General features: G+C 43.1%; 1 protein-coding gene across 2 annotated transcripts in view; it reads right to left on the reverse strand.

The window, feature by feature from the left end:
* Nucleotides 1–360: 360 nt before the first annotated feature.
* LOC137435291 (teashirt homolog 3) overlaps nucleotides 361–27791 on the reverse strand; it is a 399441-nt gene continuing 372010 nt past the window's right edge. For both annotated transcript variants that reach the window (XR_010986036.2, XM_068128941.2), the window contains one exon: nucleotides 361–3499. The gene's annotated coding sequence lies outside the window, so the exon portion shown is untranslated. The remainder of the gene's footprint in view (nucleotides 3500–27791) is intronic.

The following is a 27791-nucleotide window of genomic DNA, read 5'->3' on the forward strand; positions in this document are numbered from 1 at the left end:
GGAAACATTCACCGTTTCAGCATTTCGCAACTATGCAGAATTGTCTGTATCTGTGTATAGACTCTTCCGTCTTGACATCGCACCACATCGGCTTGAGACTTTTTGATATTTTTTCTGTAATAACCCATTTCCTTCATCATTGCATGTAAGAGCCAATCCTTCCTCCACAGCCAATACCATCACCACCATCATTATTACCAGCTTCATCATCATCATCATCATCATCATCATTAAAGCTACATTGATTTTACACAGTACTACTCTCACAGTTTTGCGACCAGCCCGGCCAAATATGCTCCCACCCGTGCATATCACTTTTACATCACTGGTGTAAAATAAAAGTCAAAAACACCCAGCCAATGAACATTCTCAGTTTATTAGCTGATGTAGCAAAAAGAGCTCTTTAAACAATACAATCTTTACATAACATAAAACAGCATTTTTAGACTTGTGCTTGAAAAAGATGTAAATATAATATATTCATATAAATGATCCATTCATTTTTCTTTTTCTTATTCTTTAAATAAGTGCAGATTACATCTCTGTACACGTCATGCCCAATTCAACGGCTGCACGAGCCTCTTTGCTCTGCAGGCCACTTTTGGGCCCACAACAACCAATTTGTGGGAACTTTGCAGAGCAACGGTGGCAAGCCAAGCTGCTCACCCTTGCCTGGAATGTTCAGGAACGTCAAATTATAAAAAAAATAAAAATAAAATAAAAACAATGGGGTAAGACGAATTTTGTCCTTTATCCGTGCCTGTCACACATCGACCAAAAAAAAAGTAGCCTCACCAAATACGGCTATGAAGGCGGGCAGAAGTTTTAATGAAAAATAGGACGTTGACTAATATGGGGCGACATAGTCACAATACGACTTTCATTAAGCTTGTCCACACGAATGAGCAAATTTTGCGTCATTGAGACGGCCTCTGGGACTATCGTAGCCTCAAAGCATTGCACGGTAAAACCGAAACCATGCGCAGGCAGTAAAAGGGCAAATTAAAATAGACTTCGGGCACAAGTAACATGATTAAGACTTCGACGAGAGAAGGGTCTGTTTCGAGTGCGATGAGTGTATTTCTTCTTTTTTTTTTGCCTTGGCTGAATGTATTAAATGTAAATAAAATACAGGCATCGGCTCGGGATATAATACATAAAGTAGGCATCAAAATGTGCAAAAAAAATGAGATATGAAAAAAAAATCTATATAAACACATTAAGAGTTCTTTTTCTTAACTAGTACGAAAACATGCCATTTACAGGTTCCGTTATCTACAAAAGAAAGCGCTATGAAAAACAGCGTCCAGCCATGGCAGTGCATTCAAAATGATTCTGTACATTTGACTTGAGGCTCTCCTTTGGACCTTGTGGTGGCCACAGCATTTGATTTTTTTTCTTCTTCTAATTTTTGGCCATCTGGCAACAATGTCCCTCCGCAACTTTATCTCCCGGCTTTAGTGCTGGGAAAGAAGTGCTTGTTGAGTCTCTCAGGGAAAAAAAAAAAATTAAATTAACACCTGCACCTGAAAATGTAATTGTTGCTGTCCGTTGTGCTCCTCTTCCACCGCCGCTCGGGTCTTGTTCCTCGTCCCACGGCCAACTCTTACTCTTTCTTGCTCCTCCCCAACCCTTCCCCTCCCACCCCGGGCCTTATGTCAAAACGGGCATGACTTAAGGGAGATGGGGGCGCCTGTCAAGTGAGCGAGTAATTTTGGACCAGAATGCCAGGAGCTTGGCAAGGCCTTTGTTAGGATGGGCGATGCTGAGCCGCAAGGCGACAAAAGCAGGTCTCGATCCCAGAGGGCGTTGGCCCGACAGGCAAATTTCCCAGCCGCCTGATTGATGGACACTGACAAACGTGAGGGCTTCTGGCTTGCAACTCGGGCGAATCCGTAGCAAGTGGCACGAAAGGTATATATTTTCCCATGCCTCATTACACCCTAATGGCACGGCATCAATTCTTCCACTCTCGGACAGGGCTGAAAGGATGAAAAATCCTTGCCGGCATGCGGGCAGATAAAGGAGGTGGGTGGAGGGACCTAGGAATGTGCACCAGGTCTGTGGTTTTGACCAAACGGGCGCCCAAATCTGTCCCATCTCGTGCCTTTTCTGTCATGGGTGACAAAAAGCCATCGTTCATGAGCAGTCTTATTCAGGTAATCCTCATACAGGCCACATGGCTTGCCAGGAGAAGTTGACAGGCCTTTGTGAAATGGGGCCGAACCGACGACAGGCAGGGCACTGTTAAGGCCCGTTTCCCTGGAACTCGGATGACAAAGGGGTGTCACTGTACTTCCCAAGGCGCTGTCTTCTAGCGAACTTCAAAAAAGAACCCGGCCATGGAGGTAAGCGTGTTGGATGAAATCGTGATGAGTCAGATTGTGAAAGTAGTTGAGAAAAATAATGGTTGCACTTGTGAGAAACCGATTGAGTAAGATTTGTGAAGAGGAGATCCTTTTACTTGGGTGATCATGAAGATGAAAAGCATATCAGTTGCCCGTTGGTTGCATTTTCGGATGAAGTGCTCAAATGGCTGAGGCATCTTTGGAGGGGAAAATGGATGCGGGAAGGGAGAGGGTGGGAAAAATGTGTCGAGGGAGTAAGCGATGGAGGTGAGGAAGAGGTGAGGAGTATGCATCGTCTGGTGAACAGCACTGGGGGATGCCCAACCTCCCTCAATGCCAAAATTACTCCTTCAAGATGACGAGTGCCCAAATGACACCGAAAACATCATTAGTATGGTACTGGGTGCACAGCTGCAGATTCGGGTCTTTACCCTTTGCTGCTCCATCACCAATCTAGGCCATTCAAATAAGCATTTGAAAAGGAACTGTGTTCCCGCAGCTCCTCGGCCGGTGATGAAATTGCCTTCGATGCCGGCTGCCGCCCTCTTTGGCATGTTGCAATGTAAGGTTGATTGCGTCGTGCAGCAAATGGCCGGGTAGCAAAAATAAATTTCCCAGAGCAAAGAAAGCTTCATAAGGCCGGTGAAGGATTACGCTTCAGCTCAGACGGCCGATCCTGATGTATGTCAAGGGATATTGCTCTCCTTCGTTCGGTCTCTGGCCACACGGCATATTTGTCAAATTAATACATCAGAGGCTGTGAACGTGCAGTTAGGTCTTTGACTGAAGCACTTCGAGGCGACGGAAGGGAACAATTTATCAATGCAAACTTAATAACTGCTATTTCCATCTAACTAAAAATCAATATTTCATTACCAAATTGTTAGCGGGAATGAAGAAAAATGGTCCTCTCCCTTGCAATCATGGGCTGCTGCAGTCCTGGCCTGTTCAATCTCCGGTAGAAAGTGATTCATGCCCTTGGCTCGAGGCGAGGAAAGGGCGGAGGTGTAGGAGAAGAGGAGGAGGGCGAGGAGAAGAAAGAGAAGGAGGAGAAGGCCAAACGACGATGGCAGGGATGCTCCAGGTAGAGGTGGGAGGTGTGCTTTTCCCCCTCCGACAAGTCAGACCCGCGTGCACCTCCATCCATTGACCTTGAAGGTGAAAAAGAGAAGAAAGAGGGGAAGCAAATGAAAGTTGCTGTCAATTCCCAGTTCGTGCATGGGCGATCAATCAAGGTGGAAATCAAGAGGTACGAGCTGATTCTAGGTAGGCCGTAGGGAACAGAGGCTATGGAAAGGGCTAGTGGGTTGTACAAGTTGTGGGGGAAGGGGAGTAGGGGGGTGAGATTGTTGAAGGGAGGTTGGGGTAGGGACTTGGAGTTGTGGCAGCCTGGGGAGAGGGGTTACGGCTGGGATAGAATTTTTCCACGGAATTTATAGATTCGCTGCGAGTGGCTCATTTAACGTCCACAGCTCTGATAAGCACTTGCTGAGTTTCTCATCAGAAATGGCTTTAAAATTGATTAACAGCCATATGTCACCCTCCACTATAAAACCCGCACGACCCCTGGCACGAGCAACATTGCTTGCCCGTTGTCCCCTTGTTAGCAAGGGCACTGTCTGCTGTGGGACACAGAGCGTAACTACGCTTTATGTTGGCCACGGAAATAGAGAGTTCATTAAAATGGCGCGAAATGCACCAAATCGAGAGCGCTGGTTGAAAAGATAAATAGGTTAATAAGCAAATGGCAAAAACAGGCCTCTATCATTACCATTCAGCATCACGTGCATTGTCATACCACACTCTTGTACCTGCTTCAACGTATACCCCGTCTAGACTGTAACCAGGTATGAATAATATTCACAAAATAACAACAGAACAAACTAACTAAATATTGAACAACAATCACATTTCCCCCAGCTCTAACCGTGTTGCATTCGAGACATACGTGCACCTGGGTCGGACTGTTCGGCATATTCCTACCTGAGCACGTCGCTGGGATACTACAGGTCCAAATACCTGATTTCCAAATCATAATTCCCTTGTTCTACATGTGATATATGCTCTTTCATGAGACTTGGATTACAGTAGGAAATAATTAATTAATGGTGTTATGTTAGTGGTGGAGACGGTAAAGTGTGCATAAATAATTAATTAATTAAAGGTTGTGTGTTGGTAGTAAAAAATAAATAACCCGAAGTATAGAAATAAATAAATAACACAAAAGTTTGTGGTGGACACGGTAAAGTTTATATAAATAATTAATTAATTAAAGGTTGTGTGTTGGTAGTAAGAAATAAATAACCCGAAGTATAGAAATAAATAAATAACACAAAATCGTATGTTTGTGGTGGAGACGGTAAAGTTTATATAAATAAATAATTAATCAAAGGTTGTGTGTTGGTCGTAAGAAATAAATAACCCGAAGTATAGAAATAAATAAATAACACAAAAGTTTGTGGTGGAGACGGTAAAGTTTATATAAATAATTAATTAATTAAAGGTTGTGTGTTGGTAGTAAGAAATAAATAACCCGGAGTATAGAAATAAATAAATAACACAAAATCGTATGTTTGTGGTGGAGACGGTAAAGTTTATATAAATAATTAATTAATTAAAGGTTGTGTGTTGGTAGTAAGAAATAAATAACCCGGAGTATAGAAATAAATAAATAACACAAAATCGTATGTTTGTGGTGGAGACGGTAAAGTTTATATAAATAATTAATTAATTAATTAAAGGTTGTGTGTTGGTAGTAAGAAATAAATAACCCGGAGTATAGAAATAAATAAATAACACAAAATCGTATGTTTGTGGTGGAGACGGTAAAGTTTATATAAATAATTAATTAATTAAAGGTTGTGTGTTGGTCGTAAGAAATAAATAACCCGGAGTATAGAAATAAATAAATAACACAAAATCGTATGTTTGTGGTGGAGACGGTAAAGTTTATATAAATAAATAATTCATTAATTAAAGGTTGTGTGTTGGTAGTAAGAAATAAATAACCCGAAGTATAGAAATAAATAAATAACACAAAATCGTATGTTTGTGGTGGAGACGGTAAAGTTTATATAATAAATAATTAATTAAAGGTTGTGTGTTGGTAGTAAGAAATAAATAACCCGAAGTATAAAAATAAATAAATAACACCAAACCAAAGCGTTCAGAATCATTGGAATCTCCCACGATGAAGCTATCTCCGAGGGCCTTTCACTCACTCACCGCAGGCAGGTAGGTGGTCTTTCTGTCTTCTACCGACTCCTCTCCGGCCTTGCTCCCCCAGCTCTCTCTGTGCTCTGTCCCCCAAATATTCCTACAGGTCGCACAAGATCTGCCAGCAACCCTCTGATGGTTAAACTGCCGAAATCTCGGCTCTCTGCTCACCTTCACTCCTTCATTCCCCTTTTCTCCCGCCTCTGGCACAAATTCCCACACTCCCTTCAATCCCACTCCTCCCTCCAGGTCTTTAAAACAGCTGTTCACCACCATCTCTTATCTTCCCCCATCCAAAACCTTGATCTTTTCTACCCCCGCTCATTCACCCCAGATCCACCTTGTTTGAAATTCCAACTTCTTTCCTGGAAGTCCTGGCAGTGTCCATATGTTTTATACCTCTCCCACCCCCCCCCCTTCCCATGCCTCCCCCCTCCCCGCCAAAGCCCTCTCCCTCCCACAGATCTCTCGATGTCCCTTATCTCAAATGTTGTGCTTGTGTCCTTCCCCCTCTCTCACCATCTTGTCTACCGCTCCCCATGTTATATGTTTTATGTGTCGGTTTATCTTTCTGTGTGATTAATGTTAGCTCTTTCACGAGCCTCGATCTTGTATAAAAACACAAAAACGTATGTTTGTGGTGGAGACGGTAAAGTTTATATAAACAATTAATTAATTAAAGGTTGTGTGTTGGTAGTAAGAAATAAATATCCCGAAGTATAGAAATAAATAAATAACACAAAGTCCTATGTTTCTGGTGGAGATGGTAAAGTTTATATAAATAAATAGTTGTGCATTGGTTGTGATACATATACCAAACATGAGCACTCCATCCTGCACCAACCACCAAATTAACCAAGTACCATCCATAGTGCAGACTGGAAGATCTACAGGACTACCTTGACTTCCGTAGACAAGATAATGAGGATGATTATGTGGAGATGGAAAAGTGTATAGAACCACCTTTGGAGGCCATTTTTCCCCACAGAGCAGGGGTTGGCCTTTTTCGGGCACTGTGGTCCCCTTTTTGAAGGAATGTTTTATGGCCGGATGCCCTTCCTGCCGCCAACCCTGTTAGTCGCCTCTTGCAGCACACAGGGAATTACCAGTGAACTGGTACTCAATTTGCCGACCTCGGAAGGATGACAGGCTGTCAACCCCCCTGGCGTTAATTCAGCGATCGACTGGATCCTAGGATCCCAAGCAGGATCCTAGGATCCCAAGCCAGCACCTTAACCGCTAAGCAAACACCAGGCTTAGATGGGAAAGTGTATATAAATAAATAATGGTCCCTGAAAGCAGACACGATCCTGTACAATTCTCTACCGCAAAATATTATTTTCCTTAGTAACCGGAATTCAGAAATAAAATCGTGTGCCCCATGACTTTTGGCTCAAATCTCTAAAATAATTTGCCGGGCCTCATGCCAAGATGTTGTTGAACACATGTGTTGAATATGAAAGAAAAGCGTCCGGTCATTTTTGAGTAGCGGATCCGTGGCACCCAGAACATAAACCCTCGACCAGGCCCGGATGGGGGAGCAGATGATGGAACTTCAGCAGCAACTTTTGAAAGGAATTGGCTTTACAGTCGCACATCGTTTGTAATGTCCGCTGCAACATCAGCATCAATAGGCAAAGCCAACAAGAAAATGACTTGCATTCAAAATTAGCCTCGGAATCCTTTTACCAGGTTATGGCACCCATGTCCAAGGGGCATCGGAAGAGCATGCACATCGATGTGCGATGTTAAGAGGGCAACGGCGGGTGGTGAGAATACTAGTCCAAAGTCTCAGGTTGTCTGCGAACTCTCATATAAATTACCACAGTGCTCTGCCCTGGCCTGGGCCCTGACATTTGCTGGCCGAATTTCGGGATTGCCAAAAACCTGGCTAATTACGGTGCCTGGCGCTTCGACGTCCAATTAGGGGGCGGCTATGTCCATCAGACAGTTCGGACCTGGGAAACGAGTGGATGGAGGGGAGAAGCAAAATAAGGGTGCTTGGGGGTGTCCGGCACATTTCATTACAAGTCTAGATCTACACAAACGATTCACCTTCATTTGTCTTAATTGCATGTATCCAATTTGAGTCGAGGCCTGTGTTGATGGGTGAGGCCTGAAGGCTGTGTTAGGATTGGTTCATTATAGGCTCAATGACTATAAGGTGATGGTATACAGATGAGCCAGGTCTCTCTTCCCACTATCACATTTATTAGCCAATCAATCTTCGAGTTCTGCTCCACAGTTGAACTTTTGAGATCTGCCATGGTCGCCGATAATCCTCGCCAACCCCGTGCGGCAGCATTTTTTTTGGTTAAAATTCATGGAAGTAACAGGAAGCAAGTTGGAAAATGCACCTTGAGATGTGATGCTCATTAACCCGTGTCTGCCGCAGTGTCGCACTGATTCGTTTCCTGGCAGAATTTAGGCTGCAGTCAACAGGGAGCAAAGCAAATGCAGGCGTGTTATAAGGCGAGGCCTGGTCTTTAGAGTTACACCTGGAAGTAAAGCCAAGAGAATGACAACCACTGAGTCTGGTAGAGGCACCGAGGGTGTTGCGGGACAAAATGACAGCATCAACTTCACCCAATGTATCGCCTTAAAACACATCCTGCAGGACATCAAACATAAATGTGGTCCCGTGAAGTCTACTGTTCTCCAACTGGGAACTCTAGCCCGTTGTATAACACATGTGCAACCAGCAAATCCAGCAAAGAAGGAACACTACAAATACGCTTTTCCCTTAGAAAAAATGTTTCATCAAGTCCCACTGCCAAGCTCCACACCTAGGGCATTGCTTTGCAAGTATATTCAAAAATCCCTACATGGTGGTATGCCAACAGCTATCAAAAGCCTTTTCCAAGGTAATAGGAAGGAACAGACGAAGAAGCATGCTGCTATCTCCCTGATAAGCATATTATCAGGGGTCTTGTCGACCTCAGATCCACCTTTCTTCAAGTGAGGAATCCATGCCGAGGAATCAGCGGAGCTGGTAAAGTATTGTTAATAGAATTCTGATAAAATAGTGGTCTTGAATAATGCAAGAATGATGTAGCGGGAGCAGTATGGGATCGATTTTGCTGTGCATCGTTACTTACATCCATGGATGTTTTCGTTTTCATGTTATTTTCGAAGGTGGTGGGAAAACAGCAGGTCAACCTGTTTGTATATTCATAAGGTGCCATCCACATCCTGGGGCACAGATCATTTTTACTTGTTAAAAGTCAAGTACACTTTAGCTTGGTAGTTTTTCAGTTTCAACTGAACTGCTAGGTTGAAGTCAAAACGAGTGTGAGCTTCCATGAGCAAAGGGCCAAATATATTTAATGATAACTAAGAGTTCATGAAACCTGTTAGAAGTATGCAGTAGCTGCTTACTTTGCTATGATGAAACAGGGGTTAACTAGAACGGCACTCAGTAGAGCACATACCTCCGCCAGGCTGAATAGTTTATGTTTTCTATTCCACTAATAGGCCGGTTCTGGATCCGGATTTGAACCCAAATCTAATTGCATGTTCCTGTCATCTGACTTACTCATCCACAAAGTTTTGTCATAATCCGTCCACAACTTTTTGAAATATCGTGCTATATATCGTCTTTGCGCTCTCAATGGCGAAGAATCACTTTAAAAAAATATATAATCCGGATCTTCCCCAAATTCGAATCTATTAATCATTGTCACACACCCAATCTATCCAACAAGTTTTGTCCGAATCCATCCATACCATTTCGAGATATCCTACTCACAGACAGCGAGAGACAAACAGCGGTGAATACTGTTATGTTTTTTGGGTATGGTTGAAATACCTTAATGAAGTATAGAATCGTATAAATTAGCATGCTCCGAGTGTCACGAAGAAGAATAACCCACCTCAATGTATCTAAGTAGTGTCGAATGTCCGGGTAAGATCATACATGTGTCTCCAAACGAGGGGTGGAGCTATGCTAATTAGGTAAGGCTTCAGGATAAACCCCAGTGTGTAATTGGCCTGTGATTTTTCCCTTCATTGTTATTGCATCAAAAAGGGCCGTCATTACAATAACTATAACGATCGCACTGTAAATGGATTCATTCGCTGACAACGCCGCCAGGGCTAACCAACACCCAGCACATTTGCCGATCGGCACGTAAGCCAGTCTCACGACCTTCGACGTCATCCAAACATTACCGAATGGAGATTAGACTCCCCGGACGACTCTTAACGAGGAGACCATGCCCGGACTTTGTGATTGGTGGAGGCGCAATGGGATGATTGAGTGGAGCTCGGTGATTGGACAGAGTGTGACATCATCGTGGATCATTCGAGAGTGAAGGGGAAAAGACGCGGTCGCACCATCTTGCTCTCTCTTCTGGTCCTGGCTTCGCGTGAGGGACGGTCACTTCGTCCGCTCTTTCCCTTTCTCTTGGTCGTGCTGGCAAACGGCTGCGTCTCAAGCCGCGTCCATTTGTGAAGCTTTGGATAGTGGAGAGAGGAGGAAGAGGAAGACGTCTCACCCTTGCTAATTCTCTTGCCTCGGTCACGCGAGCAAACAGCTGCCTTTTGGACTCATGTGTGCCTGCAGAGACGTTTCAGGGCTTTGGTGGAACTTTTGCGATCGTGAGGAGGAGAAATAAGGCAGCGGCTTCCGGAGCTTTTTAAAATCTTTTTTTTTATGTATACAAGATCGAGGTTCGTGTAAGAGCTAACATTAATCACAAAAAAACAAACGGACACATAAAACATATAATAAAGGGAGCGGGAAACAAGATGGAGAGAGAGAGAGAGAGAGGGAAGCATACAAGTACACAGCAGAGAACAGGGACATCAGGAGATCTGTGGAAGGGGGAGGGCTGGGGGAGGAGGGAGAGGTACACGGTAAAAAGCAAATGAACACCTCTTGGAATTTCCGCAAAAAGTCGGTATTTCAAAAAAGTGGATCTGGGGTGAATTAACGGGGGTAAAAAAGATTAAGGTTTTGGATGGGCGGAAGATAAGATATGGCGGTGAACAGCTGTTGTAAAGAACTGGAGGGGGAGTAGGATTGAAGAGAGTGAGGGAGTTTGTTCCAGAGGTGGAAGAAAATAGGAATGAAAGAGTGAAGGTGAGCAGAGAGTCATGGCTTTGGCAGTTTCACCAGAAGAGGGTTGCTGGCAGATCTTGTGCGACCTGCAGGAGTATTTGGAGGACAGAGCACAGACAGAGCTGGGGGAGCTAGGCCAGAGAGGAGTTGGTAGAAGACAGGAAGACCACCAACCTGTCTGCGGTGAGTGAGTGAAAGGCCCTCATACAGCATGAAGCTGAGCTAGGTGTGAGGCAGGAGCACCAGCCCAGAGGGGGAGAGCAGTGTTCCATTCAGCTGCGGATGAAAGGCTTGTAAGTGGTGGGGAGCTCAGGTGTGCCAAGGAAGGACTTCACACGATGGAGGATGCCCAGTCGGCGACTGGCGTTGGAGGTCAGCTTGGAAATGTGGTTTTCCCAGGAAAGATCATGGCAGATAGTGAGACCCAAAAGCTTGAGTGACAGAACTTCTTGGAGAGGATTATTCAGAAAGTAGATGGGAGGGTTGTCCAGTCGGTCTTTTCGGAGAGAAATCGAGCTCTTGGTGCGTCGGTCAGAAGGAGACAAGAGCGGGAGAGGACCGGCCACACGCAATCCCTTCACGTTCGTGGCGAGACGGAGAGGAGCTTCGCGCTATCGTGTGCATCTTTCCCGCACGTGACTGCAGGCCCCTTTGTGCTGCTGACTGCATTCGACGCTGATAATCCTTGGAGTAAAGCTCGCTTTGGTCATTCGTCCTCTTGGGGTCTTAACCCCGGGGACACGACAATACATAACATCTGTCCACCTTTCGATGGCAGAGGTAAAGATGAAGATATTACTTACTGGATGGTGCTGTGTTCAAAGGTAGGGAAAGTGGAGCAAAAAGGCCTGCCCTCGCATAAAAATACAAATGATTGAATAACTACAATATCGCTTCACAACCGACAACAAAAAGTGCATCCGATTCAAATATTGCGACTGAAACTCCTCTCTCCTTCAATAACGTATTATTTATTTATATTGCAACTTATAAATTCTTTGGAAGAATAAGAATAATAGCCAGGCAACAAAGATGCCTTTGGAACATGCCAATTGTCTACCTTGCTGTGAGGGCTTCAAAAGTGAAGTTATTGCTATAAATAATTTTAAATATATTATAATTTCAACTTACACTTTCGGTGATGGAGTGCGTAGTCGCATAAGTACAAACAGTTGTCAATTTCCACTATCTCGGTGAGATCACAGGTTTTGCTTCACTCGCCAAAAAACATCAATCGGCAGAATCCAAACCACATTTAATAAAATCTGAGGTTTATAATCCAACGTAATTATTTACACCCCCACCATAGTTGTTTAAAATCTGAAATGCCAAGAACTCAACACACATGCTAAACCAGCACCAACCACTTATTATGTTATGTGAAAGGTACCGGCATCGCAGTCACATGGAATGCATGACCAATGGCCACAGACTTTAAATGGACGTTTTGATTACAATTTCCTTGGTTGGACAGAATCGGCACACAAACAACTTTGTTCATGTTTGAACTCATCGCCCTTTAAGTTTATGTACCGGATCATCACTACATTTATCACATGCGCCAGACTTCCGCCAATTAGCAGATTTCCGCTTTTTGGGCCTCAAACTTGATCAATATGAAATTGAAGTTTCGATTTTTGTTTTTCTCTTGAGGACAGACAAGAACATAGCGGTTTATTGCCATCAAATTTTATTTTAATCCAAACATTTTTAATTTTGATTTTAATTTTTCCTTTTGCATCAGTTACATTTATGTAATCGTTTTTTAAATTTTTTCATTAAAAAAAAACCCGGTACTTCCGCAGTTCTTACCGGCATGATTGATGTGTACATTTCAAAGAAAACTACAGATAAATGATAATAATATTAGTTCCGCTAGAAGGACATTGGAGGAGGCCATTAGGTGCATCAAGCCAGCACAATGGTTGCTTGCCAGTGCTCTATCCTTCTTAAATGTTGATCATCGAGCAAGGAAGTAGCACGCACCATTTTTAAAGTCTTGGGTATGACCCGGCCAGGGATTGAACCGGCGACCTCCCAGGCTCGAACCATTATGCCACCAAAATTGAGCAAATGCAATGCCAATGGAAAATGAAATGTGCAATGCTTCAGGTCTTCCTGTACTTGGTGAAATATAAACGAATTGCGAAACAAAAAAAGCAAGTTGGGAAGTAAATGGAACATTAAGAAATGAACAAGAAATATGAAAGAGTAAAAATCGATGAGATTGCTATGCATTGAATTCATAATTTAGACTTACATTTGAATACAACGAGCTCATCTTTTCACATCTGAGAAACATCTCACCAGTAAAATGGTACAAGTTGTCCAATTCCACAACAATTTAAATGCCTGTGATTGTTCTTAGTGCTATTTATAAGCTTTATATTACACCATACTGCACTCTTCCCATGTCGCCTGTGAGGTGATGTTGGTGGTGGTTCAGCTTTACTGAGTGATGCACTTTACTGAGTGCTGTTCTGATTGGTCCTGTGTGATCATTTTGGGGCATACATCTGGAAAGATGGTACCCAAAATTGTAGTTTATATTTTTTATCTAACCATTTACTATAGAAATACACATATAAACAAGAAGAAAAAGACATAAAATGTCATAGCCCCCGTGATTTTAGTAATTATGCTGTACGTAGTTAAAGGCCGTCAGTCAGCCACATTTGGTCGGATTACAAAACAAAATCTTCTGCATATGTACAATCTCATGTGTTGTCTTTGTGCCAAGTTTGAACAAAATCGCTCCATGCATGTCCGTTAAATGGTTGGGACACGTTTAAGTAACAAAATGGCCGCCAGTCCGCCATCTTGGATCTGATCTCGCAAAATAAGACATTGAATTATGTGAACTAGCAACGGTACCCGCCCTATGGGCAGGGCTTCAGTTGGGAAGCCCAAATGAAAAGGCAAAATATCAGAAATTGAAGGCTTTTTAAAATTTTAAACGATTCATATAAACATCCGTTGGTAAATATTATTCCATTGTGTTTGGAAAAACTGGAAAATTGGTAAACTTTGAAAAATTGGAAAAACAATACAGCCTATTTTACTCCCAGGGGTCCCAGGAATACCCACCCAAACTATCGTTGTGATCGGTTGAGCCGTTTTTGCGGTACCTTCGAACGGACGGACGGACATCTGGTGAATTATAGTAAGATTAATATTTTTAAATTATGAAATGAATTATATTTTTCATGGAAATCGCAGCAAACAAGGCATATGGCCACTCTCGGTAAGGGGCTAACGGAAGGTTACAAAAACATAAGGAAAGAGCAAAACAAAATAAAAATAAATAAATAAAGAAAAATAACAATAAAACATCCAAGACACAGGAATTAGCAGAAGTCAGGTAAAATGCGATTAAAATTAATATTAATTTGGTAACGGGATTCCCTCGGTTCATTGACGAAGAGTAGGTGAGTTATCGCTGGCACCCTGAACAAATTCCTAATTCCTGCGCCCTTGGTCAAGTTTCCTGCATCGGAGTGGAGACCCGTCCGGGATTGCGACCATTGGCAAAAAACTGTTTCGGCAGAACCAACGCTCTGTATCAACCATGATACATATCTGACATCACTTGTTTCAGTGTTTTAAGAAATGTGGTAATTGCATTAGCCTGTTACTGAAAATTAAAGAGTTATGTACATATTAGGAGCAATAAAGTGTGCGGGTGGGGGTGAAATTGATAAAAAGATCATGAGAAATAGAAAAGAATAAAAGAGGAAAATAAAAAATAGATACAAGTGAGATGTTGGACATTGGTGGATGGAAGAAACATGGCGCGAGGGAGTGAGGATTAAAGCATATCGAGTGGGGTTAAAATTCTGATATGTTTTTGCATATATAATATGTAGTAATCCTGATTACATCCAGTAATCCTGAATATCTGCGATCACTTCTAAAACCACATTATAATTCAGATGAACAAAGGTCATGGTTCTTCGTGTAAATAACTCATTTTTTCACTTAATGGTTGCTAGACACCCTTTGTGATTTTACTGCATTTACTCATTTCATTTCTGTGTGCAGGTTACAAATCAGTATGTCATCCTATATCACATTTAAAGAGCAACAGCGGCTCATCAATGAAGCTACCTACCTTTTGTTGATGATCATGCACGTTTAGACTTATCAAAAGCAAATGTAATGATGGCTTTGGACATTTACGGGTGATAAAACACACTCTTCCAGATGACAAGTGTCAGAACAATAACCTGACAAAATGAGGTGACATTAAATAGGGTTATTTGGCATGACAATGTGCCAATCCATGCAACATAAATGGTATAAAAGTGACCGTGTAATTCTTATAGGACAAGGGGCATGAAAAAGTTGTAGAATTGAGATACAAGATTCCAAGAAATGCTAAAATATATATAATGAGGTATTGACAGACCTTTGGTTCGACCGAAGCAGTTTCTTTGGCTAGAGTTAATATCTGGGATGGATCGCCACTCGGCAAAAGCATACATTTGTCTGAGGTTGATTTATTTATATATGTGTATTTCTATATTCAATGGATAGATGAAAAAATACATAAAATAAAATTTTGGGTGCCATCTTTCCAGATGCATACTTAAAAATAACTACATAGGGACAACAACAAAACCATGGCTTTGTATAGCAGAGAGATGGTGGTGTTTACCAGGCAAGAAGAACAAATTTTGTCGTAACAACCCACCTAAATGAAGTTGGGAAAACTTTAAAACCGTTGATGGCCGAAGGGAAAGATGCAAAAAGAGACATATATACATACACACATATATATATATATATATATATACACTTTTTTCAAAGAACCCACAATTTTCTCTAAAAATAAGTTGAAATTGACAAAAGTATTTGGTATCCACAATTCTGCATTTCACTGTTAATATTACAGAACCTTTGTTTTTGATTCAGAACTTAATCTATTCTTTCAAATTAGAAAAAAAAAATAAATGGCATTGACAAAGTTATTGACACCCGAGACTTCATATTTGGTAGGGGAGATCTGAAAACAGCAGTTGGGAGAAGGCATCCTTCAAATCTGGGAGAACTGGAGGGAGCAGTTATTATTATTATTATTATTATTATTATTTTTGGATATAAGATCGAGGCTCATGTAAGAGCTAACATTAATGACAAAAAAACAAACGGACACATAAGACATAATAAAGGGAACGGGAGACAAGATGGAGAGAGAGGGGGAAGCACAAAAGTACAACATTTGAGAGCAGGGACATCGGAAGATGTGTGGGAGGGAGAGGGCTTGGGGTGTGGATGCGTGGGAAGGGGGGTGGGCGTGGGAGATGTATAAAACACATGGACACAGCTAGGACTTTCAGGAAAGAAGTCGGTATGTGGATCTGGGATGAATTAACAGGGGCAGAAAAGATCAAGGTTTGGGATGGGGGAAGACAAGAGATGGTGGTGAACAGCTGTTTTGAAGACCTGGAGGTGGGGATTCAAGAGAGTATGGGATTTTTGTCCCAGAGGCAGGAGAAAAGAGGAATGAAAGAGTGAAGGTGAGCAGAGAGTCTTGATTTTGGCAGGTTCACCACCACTCATTCAACTATTCAAGGGCTGGTGGGGGGGGGGGGGGGGCAAGCCAGAGCGGAGTCGGTAGAAGACAGAAAGACCACAAACCTGCCTGCGGTGAGTAAGTAAAAGACCCTCAGAGTTAGCTTCATCGTGGGAGATTCCAATGATTCTGAAAGCTTTGGTTTCAACAGCATGAAGCAGCGCTAGATGTGAGGCAGGAGCACCGGCCCAGAGGGAAGAGCAGTATTAAAACAAGAAGAACTACAAGTATCAAGTTGGCACAAGAAGAGTGGGCCAAAGTGCCAGTAGAGAGGTGTAAGAAGCTCATTCATAACTACAGGAAGCGCAACTTTTATCAAAGAACTCACAATTTTCTCGAAAAATAAGTTGAAATTGACAAAAGTATTTGTTCTCCACAATTCTTTATTTCACTGTTAATATTACAGAACCTTTGTTTTTGATTCAGAATTTAATCTCTCCTTTCAAATTAGAAAATAAAAATAAATGGCATTGATAAAATTATTGACACCCGAGACTTCATATTTGTTAGCACAGCCTTTGGACAAAATAACTGCAGCCAAGCGCTTCCTATAGCCATGAATGAGCTTCCTACACCTCTCTACTGGCAGTTTGGCCTACTCTTCTTGTGGAAACTGCTCCAGTTCTCCCAGATTTGAAGGGTACCTTCTCCAAACTGCTGTTTTCAGATCTCCCAACAGGTGTTCAATGGGATTTCGATTTGGACTCATTGCTGGCCACTTCAGAACAGTCCAGTGTTTTGTCTTGAACCATTCCTGGGTGCTTTTTGAAGTGTGTTTGGGGTCATTGTCCTGCTGCAAGACGGGTGACCTTTGACGGAGACCCAGCTTTCTGACGCTGGGTTGAACATTGCGCTCCAAAATGCCTTGGTAATCTCCTGATTTCATGATGCCATGCACACATTCAAGGCACCCAGTGCCAGAGGCAGCACAGCACCCCCCAAAACATCACTGAATCTCCTCCATGTTTGACTGTAGTGAAGGTGTTCTTTTCTTTAAAGGCTTCATTTTGTTTTCTGTAAACATAGAGATGATGTGCTTTACCAAAAAGCTCTAATTTGGTCTCATCTGTTCACGGGACATTCTTCCAGAAGGATTTTGGCTTGTTCAGGTGTGTTTGGGTAAACTCCAGTCGGGCTTTCTTATGTCTCTCTCAGCCTGGGTCTCCTACCACAGAACCCCCTTTTATTGAGTTGGTGACGGATGGTGCGAGTTGAAACTGTCGTACCTTGTGTCTGAAGGTCAGCTTTATTGTTGTTGGCAGTTGATCAAGGTGATTGGGAAAACAATGTGATTGGAGAATCACCTGCTTCACCATTTGAACAATCCTTCGCTGCAATCTTTGATCAAGTTTTCTATTGGGGCCACGTCTAGGAAGGTTGGCTACAATACCATGTGCCTAAAAACTCCTGATAACATTGCGTATGGTGGACACAGGAACATCAAGGTATCTGGAGATGGACATGTAGCCTTGAGTTTGTCCATGCTTGGCTACAATCTTTTGTCTGATCTCCTCAGACAATTCTCTGGTTTTCTTTCCTTTCTCCATGCTCATTGCGGTGCACACAGTGACATAAAACAGCAGAATGACTCCTTTTCTCTATCCAAACTGGTTGAATGAGTGATTTTTATATTGCAGGCACCTGCAACTCACCACAGAAGAGTTCAATTCCAAAGTAAAGGAGAATCATCTGCTTGAAATCTAATTATTTCTAACAACTTCTAAAAGGTGCCAATAATATTGTCCGGTACATTTTAGGATTTCTGTGTGGAATAAGCTAAGATTTAGTAATTTTTTCAGCTTTTGTTTTGTTCCACTGCAAGCCAAAGAAATACATGTATGGATACCAAACTATTTTTTCATTTCAACAATTTTCTGGAAGAAATGGTGCATATATTTTAAAAAAGTGAAAGGGTGCCAATATTTTTAGCCAGGAGTGTGTATATATATATATATATATATATATATATATATATATATATATATATACATATATATATATATATATATATATATATATATATATATATATATATATCTAAATGTGGGATACATATATATTGTTGCGGATATGAGGATTATGTTTTTTTGTATTTTTTTGATTGTGTAATATTGTTGATTCTGGCCCCTCCTGCCTCCAGTGTTGTGTAAAGGTTAAAAGGGTGTCCCGGTAGTTAATTCCATAAAGCACACATTGAAGGACATGATAAAACCCTTGTTCAGTAGCTTATATCTTTATTATGTGTTTTAGATTAAGGCTTTGTCGTCCATTAACCTGACACTCCATTGCACCAAGTGGAAAAGATAGATTCCCTTCATTCCCATTCCCAAAAACCTCCATTTCCCCTTTCGTCAATTGCCATTCGCATTGCCAACCAACAATTGCCGCCATTGACCACGAGGCAGGGTTGGGGAAGAAAGGCGGGTCCCCACCTCGTCATAGAGGGGAGGAGTGAGTCAGCCCCACTCAACCAACCACGAACACCATTGGACTTGGAGAGGGTGTGGAGAGAAACATCAAGGAGGTTCACAAAGGTTGAGGGGCGGGGCCTATATAACCTGCCGCGGGACGTTCCCCAAAGAGATGAGGAGATGAGCTATGACAAGAGCTGAGTTGTGAGGTCCAAGGCTGAGCTGCGTGGTGAGGTGCAAAAGAGAGAGCTGAGTTGTGAGGTCCAAGGCTGAGCTGCGTGGTGAGGTGCAAAAGAGAGAGCTGGGTTGTGAGGTCCAAGAGAGAGAAAGGAGATCATCCAGGGAAGCACAAAGCCTGCTATTCGTCGCCTTTCTCGCCAGCAGCAGCGTCGACAGCAGCAGCAGCAGCAGCAGCGTCCACAGCAGTAGCAGCAGCAGCGTCCACAGCAGCAACAAGACTCGACAGCCGTTTGGGGCCTGGACGGCGGTTTTGAGCAGGGCCGCGAAGGGACAGCGGCTGCCCAACGAGCCGATCGTGCTGCCGGACCCATTGGACTTTCCTCTCCTTCCAGCCATTCCTGCCTACAAGTTCCCCATTCGTGTACGTGAGTTTGTTCTGTTTGTTCTGTCCTGGGTAGTCAATTAAGTCTGTATAAGCTAGTAATTTTCACTGTGTCACCTGCTTTTTCATGTCCCTGTACATAACCGTGACTGCTCCTTTTTGTTTGTGTGTGTAATAATAAATCCCGTTACTCTTCTGTACGTCTTCTTCTTCCTCTTTGCATTCGGTCGCTTTAGAGTTTTCCACATTGAATAGCTGTGGCGCGATCGGGCCAACGTTTGGGTGAATCGGGGAAACTGTTAGGTCGCGGGGCCTCCGCTCGGCAAATATAACATCCTTAACCGCGAACCGAAACAATATATACAGTGCCTATAGAAAGTCTGCACCCCTTTTCAAAATTTTCCCCTTTTGTTGCCTTATAGGCTGGAATTAAATTACATTAAATCAGACTTTCACACCTTTATTTACACATCATAACCCACAATTTCCAAGTGAAAAACAAATTCTACAAATTTCAGAAAATTTATTAAAAGTACAAAAGTCGAATATCATAGTTGGATAAGTGTCCATCCCCTGAGTTAATACCTGGTGGAAGCACCTCTGACAGCAATTTCAGCTGTGAGTTTGTTGGGATAGGTCTCTACCAACTTTGCACACCTTGATTGGGCAATATTAGCCCATTGTTCTGTACAAAACTGTTCAAGCTGAGTCAAGTAGAGTGGCACATTGATGGACAGGAATATTCAAGTTGTCCACAGATTTTCGATTGGATTTAGGTCTGTGCTCTGACAGGGCCACTCAAGGACATTTATCTTTTTGTTTCTTAGCCACTCCAGTGTAGCTTTGGCTGTGTACCTTCAGTTAGATGTCATGCTGAAAGGTGAACTTCCATCCCAATTTCAGCTTTCATGCAGAGGGCAGCAGGTTTTCATCTAGGATTTCTCTGTATTGTGCTCCATCGATTTTCCCTTCTATCGTGACTTGTGCCCCAGTCCCTGCTGATGAGAAACATTCCCATAACATGGTACGGATGGTGTTCTTTGGGTGATGTGCTGTGTTGGGTTTGTGCCAAATTTAATGTTTTGCTTTTTTTTTTTTTTTTTTTTTTTGTATACTGAATCGAGGCTCGTGAAAGAGCTAACATTTATTTCACAAACAAATCAACCAGACAAACAAAATATACAAAAAGAGGGAGCGGAAGACAAGATGGGGAGAGAAGGGGAAGCACACAACCACAACATTTGAGAGCAGGGAGAAGTGTGGGAGGGAGAGGGCTTGGGGGCAGGAGGCGTGGGAAGGGGAGGGGGGGGGGGGGGGAGAGAGGTATAAAACACAAGGGGACCGAAATTAGTGGGGGTAGAAAAGATCAAGGTTTTGGATGGGGGAGGATAAGAGATGGTGGTGAACAGCTGTTTTAAAGACCTGGAGGGTGGAGTGGGATTGAAAAGAGTGAGGGAGTTTGTTCCAGAGGCGGGAGAAAAGAGGAATGAAGGAGTGAAGGTGAGCAGAAAGTCTTGATTTTGGCAGTTTAACCATAAGAGGGTTGCAGGCAGATCTTGTGCGACCTGTAGGAATATTTGGGGGACAGAGCCCAGAGAGGGCTGGGGGGCAAGGCCAGAGAGGAGTCGGTAGAAGACGGAAAGACCACCAACCTGCCTGCGGTGAGTGAGTGAAAGGCCCTTGGAGTTAGCTTCATCGCGGGAGATTCCAATGATTCTGAACGCTTTGGTTTCAACAGCGTGAAGACGGGCTAGGTGTGAGGCAGGAGCACCAGACCAGAGGGGAGAGCAGTATTCCATAGAGCTGTGGATGAAAGCCTTGTATGTGGTGAGGAGCTCAGGTGTGCCAAGGAAGGACTTCGCACGACGGAGGATGCCCAGTCGGCGACTGGCTTTGGAGGCCAGATTTGAAATGTGGTTTTCCCAGGAAAGATCATGGCAAATAGTGAGACCCAAAAGCTTGAGTGACAGAACTTCTTGGAGAGGATTATTCAGAAAGTGGATGGGAGGGTTTTCCAGTCGGTCTTTTCGGAGAGACATCGTAAGAGTGTGAGATTTATCAGGATTGAAAGACATGTTCCATTTGTTTGCCCAGTCTGTGATTTTGTCCAGGTCTGCAGAGAGTGAGGAGGCTGCAGACTGCCGATCTGAGGGATGAGGAATGGAGCGACAGAGAGTAGAGTCGTCAGCAAAGAGATAGAGAGGATTTTCAAGAGAGTCAGAGAGATCATTGATGAAGACCAGAAAAAGCACAGGGCCCAGAACACTACCTTGGGGAACTCCAGCCTGAACAGGAAGAGGAGATGAGAGAAACCCATTCAGGGCCACACGTTGACTACGACCAGAGAAGAAGTCCGCCAGCCATGCGTGGAGATTTCCATGGATACCAAAGGAGGAGTGTTTGGTGAGCAGAGCAGGGTGCCAGACCGTATCGAAGGCATGTGAAATGTCAAGGGAGACAGCTCTAATTTCCTGTTTGGCGTTGAGGACCTCCATCCATTGTTGAGAAAGCAGAAGCAGCATGTCCAGAGTAGAGTGACCAGGTCTGAAACCAAATTGATGATCAGAGATCAAGCCATTGGAGAAGAGGAAATATTTCATATCTGAAGCAATGATGGATTCCATGACTTTGCTGATAATTGGGAGAAGGCTGATTGGTCTGTAGTTGCTGGGATCTGTTTTTGCACCTTTTTTGTGCAAAGCGGTGATGTTGGCTGATTTCCAAGCAGATGGCAGATGACCTTGAGCAAAAGAGAGGGTGAAGAGAACAGAAAGAGGGAGTGAAAGAGCGGAAGAACATGATTTTAGGACCCGTGGGCTGATGCCGTCAGGACCAGTTGCAGTATCAGAGTCGAGGGTTGACAGAAACTTTTCCACGTTGTCAGGAGGAAAGGACACAGAGTCCAGGAGCAGCTGGGTACGACTGGGTACGGTGGGTAGAGAGAGGGATGGGTTTGGGACACAAGATTTAGAGGCAAACACAGAGTTGAGGCATTCAGCTTTTTCACGTGCGGAGTCAGCCGTTAAGCCGTTTGAGGTGAGGGAGGGGATGGAGGGGGAACAAACACCAGAAACAGATTTGACCAGACGCCACCAGGATTTGGAAGAGGGAGACAGATAAGAGAGTTTGGTCTTGAGAACGGTGAGATATTGTTTCCTGGCTCTCCTGAGGGTGGACACACACTTGTTTCGGGCTTTGTGAAAGGAAATGAGATTTCCTTCCGTTGGATTTGCTTTCCAGGAGACGAAAGCAAGTTGTTTCAGAGCAACAGCCTCACCACAAGATTCCGTGTACCATGGACGGGAGGAAGGGTATGACAACTGAAGACGAGATGGGATAAATCTGTGCATGAGAGAGAGCAATTTACTTTGAAAGAATTCCCAGGATGAGTTGATGTCAGAGGCGGTAGAGATGGGAGACCAGTCCAGATGATTGATGGCTGCTTGAAGACCGTGCCAGTTGGCCTGAGTGAAATGCCAGACTCGTTGACGCTGAGGAGGCTCTCTGAGAATGGTCAGAGAGATGTCCACTTTGACAAGCACATGATCAGATGAGCCGATTGGAGCAGAAGAAGAGCAGCAGACATTTTCAGGGAAGTTTGTCATAACCAAATCCAGAAGAGAAGATGCTCCGTTGACTGAGATCCGGGTCGGGAAATTGACAGATTGTGTCAGTCCCAGTGAGTCGCAGAAGTCCTTTGCTGAAGAGTCATGGCTGGTGAGAGAGGTACCCACACCCAGCCAACAGGCATGGTGACAATTGAAATCACCACATATGAGGAAGAGAGAGTTGGGATGGGTAGATAGAAGTTGGTCCATATTATCAGACAGCGAGATGTAGATGGAGTCATCGCTGTTTGGTGGACGGTACAACACACATATGAACAAAAGGTGGGAGCGAAGGGGAAGCCGTAGCCAAAGGTATTCCTGGGGGTGAGGTGGAGAGAGGGCAGTGGAGGGTGAGTGAGGAAGAGAGTTTTTTATAAAGATAGCAACCCCACCTCCAGAACGAGGCTCAGGTCTATCATACCGGAGGAGGGAGTAACCTGGGAGAGATACCAAGGCATCAGAGACATCATGAAGGAGGAAAGTTTCTGTTAAGCAGATCACATCTGGTTTGTCAGAAGCAACCTGTATGGAGAGATCAGTCAAGTTTGAGCGAAGGCCCCGGATGTTTGAGGTCCTTACCGTTAATGAAGAGGAAGGGGGAGCATCGGGTCCAGAACAGGGGGGGGGGAGGGGTAGGGTAAGTTGTGGAAGAGGAGGAAGAGGTAGGGAGAGCTGTTGAAGGTGTGTCAGAGATTTCAGAGATTTCAGAATAGCTTGGAGAAAGGGAGGAATGGGGCGGACAAAAGATTTGATGGAGATTGGGTGAGGCACAGTGAGGTGTTATTTGAGGAGGGGGAAGAGCGAGGCAGAAGGTTGGGGGGAGATGAAGGTGAAAGTTGGAAGGGGGAAGAAGCAGGGAGGATGCTTTGAGGAGGAGGGGTGAGAGGGGAGTCTAGGAGGGGAGGAGCGAGGGAGAGTCTTGGAGGGGAGGGATGTGGGGGGAGTTTAGGAGGGAGGGGAGGGAAGGGGCAAGGGGGGGGATTTGAAAGGGATGGGTGATGGGGAGGATTTGGAGGGGAGGGGTGAGATTGGATTTCGAAAAGTGTACGATTCATGGGAAACGAACATTTTTTGCAAAATGAGTTTGAGACCTTCGAGTCAAAAATACGTTTGAGGACACTGAAGGAGGGGTGGAGTTCTGGATAGTTTAGGGAATGTAGAAAGGAGGAACTGTAAGAGATGGTATTATATATATTTTTTGGAATGAATAGATTTGGTGAGCAAGACGAAAGCATCCTTTTGTAGGAAAAGAAGAAAAGGGTGTTATAATATATGAGAGAAAATAGTTGTTCAGGGGAGAGATTATACATTTCTAACCACGTGATCGCGTGATAGCGAACGAAGAACGAACAAACAAATAAGAACAACAAATAAACGAATAAGACCTGGGAGGAAAAAAATTTTGGGGTTTTTTGTTTTTTTGAGTAGAGATATTAAACAAGGAGGTATGGGGTGAACGACTGGGATGAAACAGAGAACGAAAATAATTGCAGCGCATTGGACGAATCGCTGAGAGAAAAACAAAACCACAAGGTCGGAGACGGTACGGTAGCCTGAGCCTACGAGTACTAGGCCGCAGAATACTCGATACGCATTAACTGACGATTGTGTATACATGTACGAAAAATTAGCACCGAAAATTTTCCAAAAGATACGATATAGGTACACACACCGAAAGATAGATACAGTCTCGACAAAAACACAATTGAGAAAGATCACTTAGCTTCGAAAGCGTGAGCGCATGGAACAGCTTCGAAAAGACGTGACCTCGCCGTGATCTCGCGACATCTCGCGATTTTGGCCATAAAGTTCCAAAAAAATTTCGTCAGACCACAAATCTTTTCACCATATGGCTTCAGAATCTCTGGAATGTTTTTTTGCATAGCCCATACAGGACTCAATGTGGGATTTTTTGAGTAATGGCTTCCTTCTTGCCACCCTACTGTACAGTCCAGACTTGTGGAGTGCTTGGGATATTGTTGACACATGGCCACAGTGACCAGTCTTTGCCATAAATGCATGTAGCCCTTTCCAAGTTGTCATTGGCCTCTTGGTGGCCTCTCTCATCAGTCTCCTCCTTGCTTGGTCATCCAGTTTGGAGGGACGGCCTAATCCAGGCAGGGTCTTGGTGGTACCATACGCCTTCCACTTCTGAATGATCGTCCTGACTGTGCTCCCAGTGATATTGAAGAACTTTGAAATATTTTCATACCCGTCCCCTGATCCATGCCTTTCCACAACTTTATCCTGAAGATCTTTTGAAATCTCCTTGGTGCTCATGGTTGAGTCTTTGCTGTGAAATGCATAACACAGCAGAGGAAACTTACAGAAACAGCTGATTTTATGCTGAAATAATCAGAATCATTGCAATTTAACACAGGTGGAGGCCAATTAAGTTGGTGTTTGATTTGTCATTGGTTACACCTGAGCTAATTTACAATTGCTTTTATAAGGGGGGAAGACACTTATCCAACCAAGATATTCTTGTTTTTAATTGTTAGTTAATTTTTTTTGAAATTTGTAGAATTCGTTTTTCAGTGGAAGTTGTGGGTTACGATGTGTAAATGAAGGTGGAAAAAGTCTAAGTCCAGGCTATAAGGCAACAAAAGGTGAAAATTTTTAAAGGGGGTGCAGATTTTCTTTAGGCACTGTATCTATATATATATATATATTATATATATATATATATATATATATATATATATATATATATATATATATATATATATATACATATATATATATATATATACCGATCACAAAAACCCTGTAACTCACTGTTGGTTACTTGTCTATCAGGAGTTGCAGAATTTGGATAATGGGAATTCTGTGAAACACCTGAATGTACTGAAATTTACTGTTGTTTTGTGAGCTGTTGCTAAAATCCAGACCAGCAATAAACCATCAATCACAAGATCAGTGCTGCTGCTTCTCTTGCACTTGCAGGTACTGCAAATGCAATGGTGCCAAAATTTGAAGGAAATAAACGATTCAATGTTTTGTTTTTGCTATTTCCAAGGTGGTGCAGCAATGGAATTGGATATAGGAGTTGAACTCTCAGCCATCTGCCCATCAAAATGATTCACCTACTGAAATCATGCTTTCTATTCCCACTTCAAAGCACGCACACAATGTCGTTGTTATAGCTCTCTTATTCTTTCGCCCACTGTCCTCTTCATGAATAGTTAGCATGAGTTACCGGTGTGCTACCCGTGGGAGTATTGGGAGTGGGGGGATACCCGGCATTGACCAGCTATGTGAGCTTTTCCCCGAAGGTGGTTTCGAGATGTGTTGGACATGGAAAAGCTATGGAATTATTGGCCTCATGGTGGTTACATTTTGCCTGTGGGCCGGCAGCAGCACTGCCCGACCCCACATCCCAATATACCCTTTATTGCAGCCTACGATAGCCTCAAAACGGATGTCAAGGCCAATGTGTGTTAAGTTAAAACCTTGCCCAGATTCTGAAGTATGTCCACTAAAAATCTGGGACCTCTAGGTGCTACGGTTCAGCAGTGAAAGGATAACGTAAAACACTCAAACACTCGAAAATATGTATAGATTTTCTCTTTTCCCATTTCAATTCATGCTCTTTTGAATACTTTTGCACCTGTTTGTGATTTTCAGCAATGTTCTAGTGATGGAATTCACTGAAGATATGACCATTGACATTCAATCCTATTGGTGACATTTCCCTTCCATCAAATTTTCTTCACATCATTCATTCTTATCAAAGTATATGTTGTTGCACACACATAGTCAGACAATATTATCAAGTTTCGCTACAATTATGAGTCTTTAAATAGAGTCTGCAACAGATTTCTCAAGCAGTGAAGTCATCTTGTGATATTTCAGGTGTTCAGACACGTGTGGTTGTTCTATAAATGGCTGTGAGTCATTGTTCCAAAAAAATAAGAATAAGATAACTGTGGAAAGATCCTCACAGTTCGTGGACCAAAAGGGGCAGTTTGCAATGGATGGATTTCCAAAGGTATCGACACCACCAATTTTGGAGTTTGCAGTTCCTCCCTTCAGACTTCATCTGCAGGACCAAACTGCCCCCTCCCCCACTCCAAACGTCCTCCTCCAAAACAAAAAACCCCCAAAACGATCAAATATTATTCTTAAGGATTCGTGCTGTCCAAGAAGAGTGAAGCATTGATTTAGTAATAACATGTACAACCAAAGTGTATCCAATAACATTTATTATTCAATTTTGAATATTGATTCTGGATGGTAAAAACTGTCATAAGTTAGTGACGTAATTTGAGAGTTTTATGTGATGTGATGAACATGGTGTGCATGCATTGGCACTGCAACAACAACATCATCATCATCATACGTAGTGTCTTCACTGTGACTACCGACATGCATTGTTTCTGGGAGTATGGGTATGCTGTTGATGCGGGGATCCTCAGATATCAGGGAAGGAATATACATCTTGGCTACCATTTTAAAAGTTGTCATGGTATTTTAACGTCTTCTTGAGAGAATGTTAGTAGATGGGACAGTCGGCTTAATGTCTCTTCTGACGGACAGCATGCTTATTGATATGACGCCCAGACTGTTAAGCACCTGCGTGACAGTTTATGGTCAGGTCGGGAATTGAATCCAGACCAGACAGCTCAAAGGTGGCACTGCTAACATCTAAGCTAACCTGTCAGGCTGTACCACGCGATGATGACCAATCACAATGACAGGATGTTCGATTTCCAGGAATATGAGTGAAAGTCTGATATTTTGCCGCTACGGGAATACTGCAAAAACCTTTCTCACAGCTACAATAAATTATGTGCAAGACAAGTCTTTATATCGATTGAGTCTTCGCTTATTATGATTATCATTGCATCAATGTTTGGAGTGGTCATCTCCTGTAAGCTGCTTCGTTACAATATTGCCACGCTCCAGTTGTCTTGGCTCCATGTCCTGACACTAGACGATATATTTTGCGTATATATATATATATATATATATATACATCAATTTGCTTATTTGATATCAAAAGCCTC

This window comes from Myxine glutinosa, chromosome 9 (assembly GCF_964187855.1).
Source record: "Myxine glutinosa chromosome 9, kmMyxGlut1.1, whole genome shotgun sequence".
NCBI lineage: Eukaryota > Metazoa > Chordata > Myxini > Myxiniformes > Myxinidae > Myxine > Myxine glutinosa.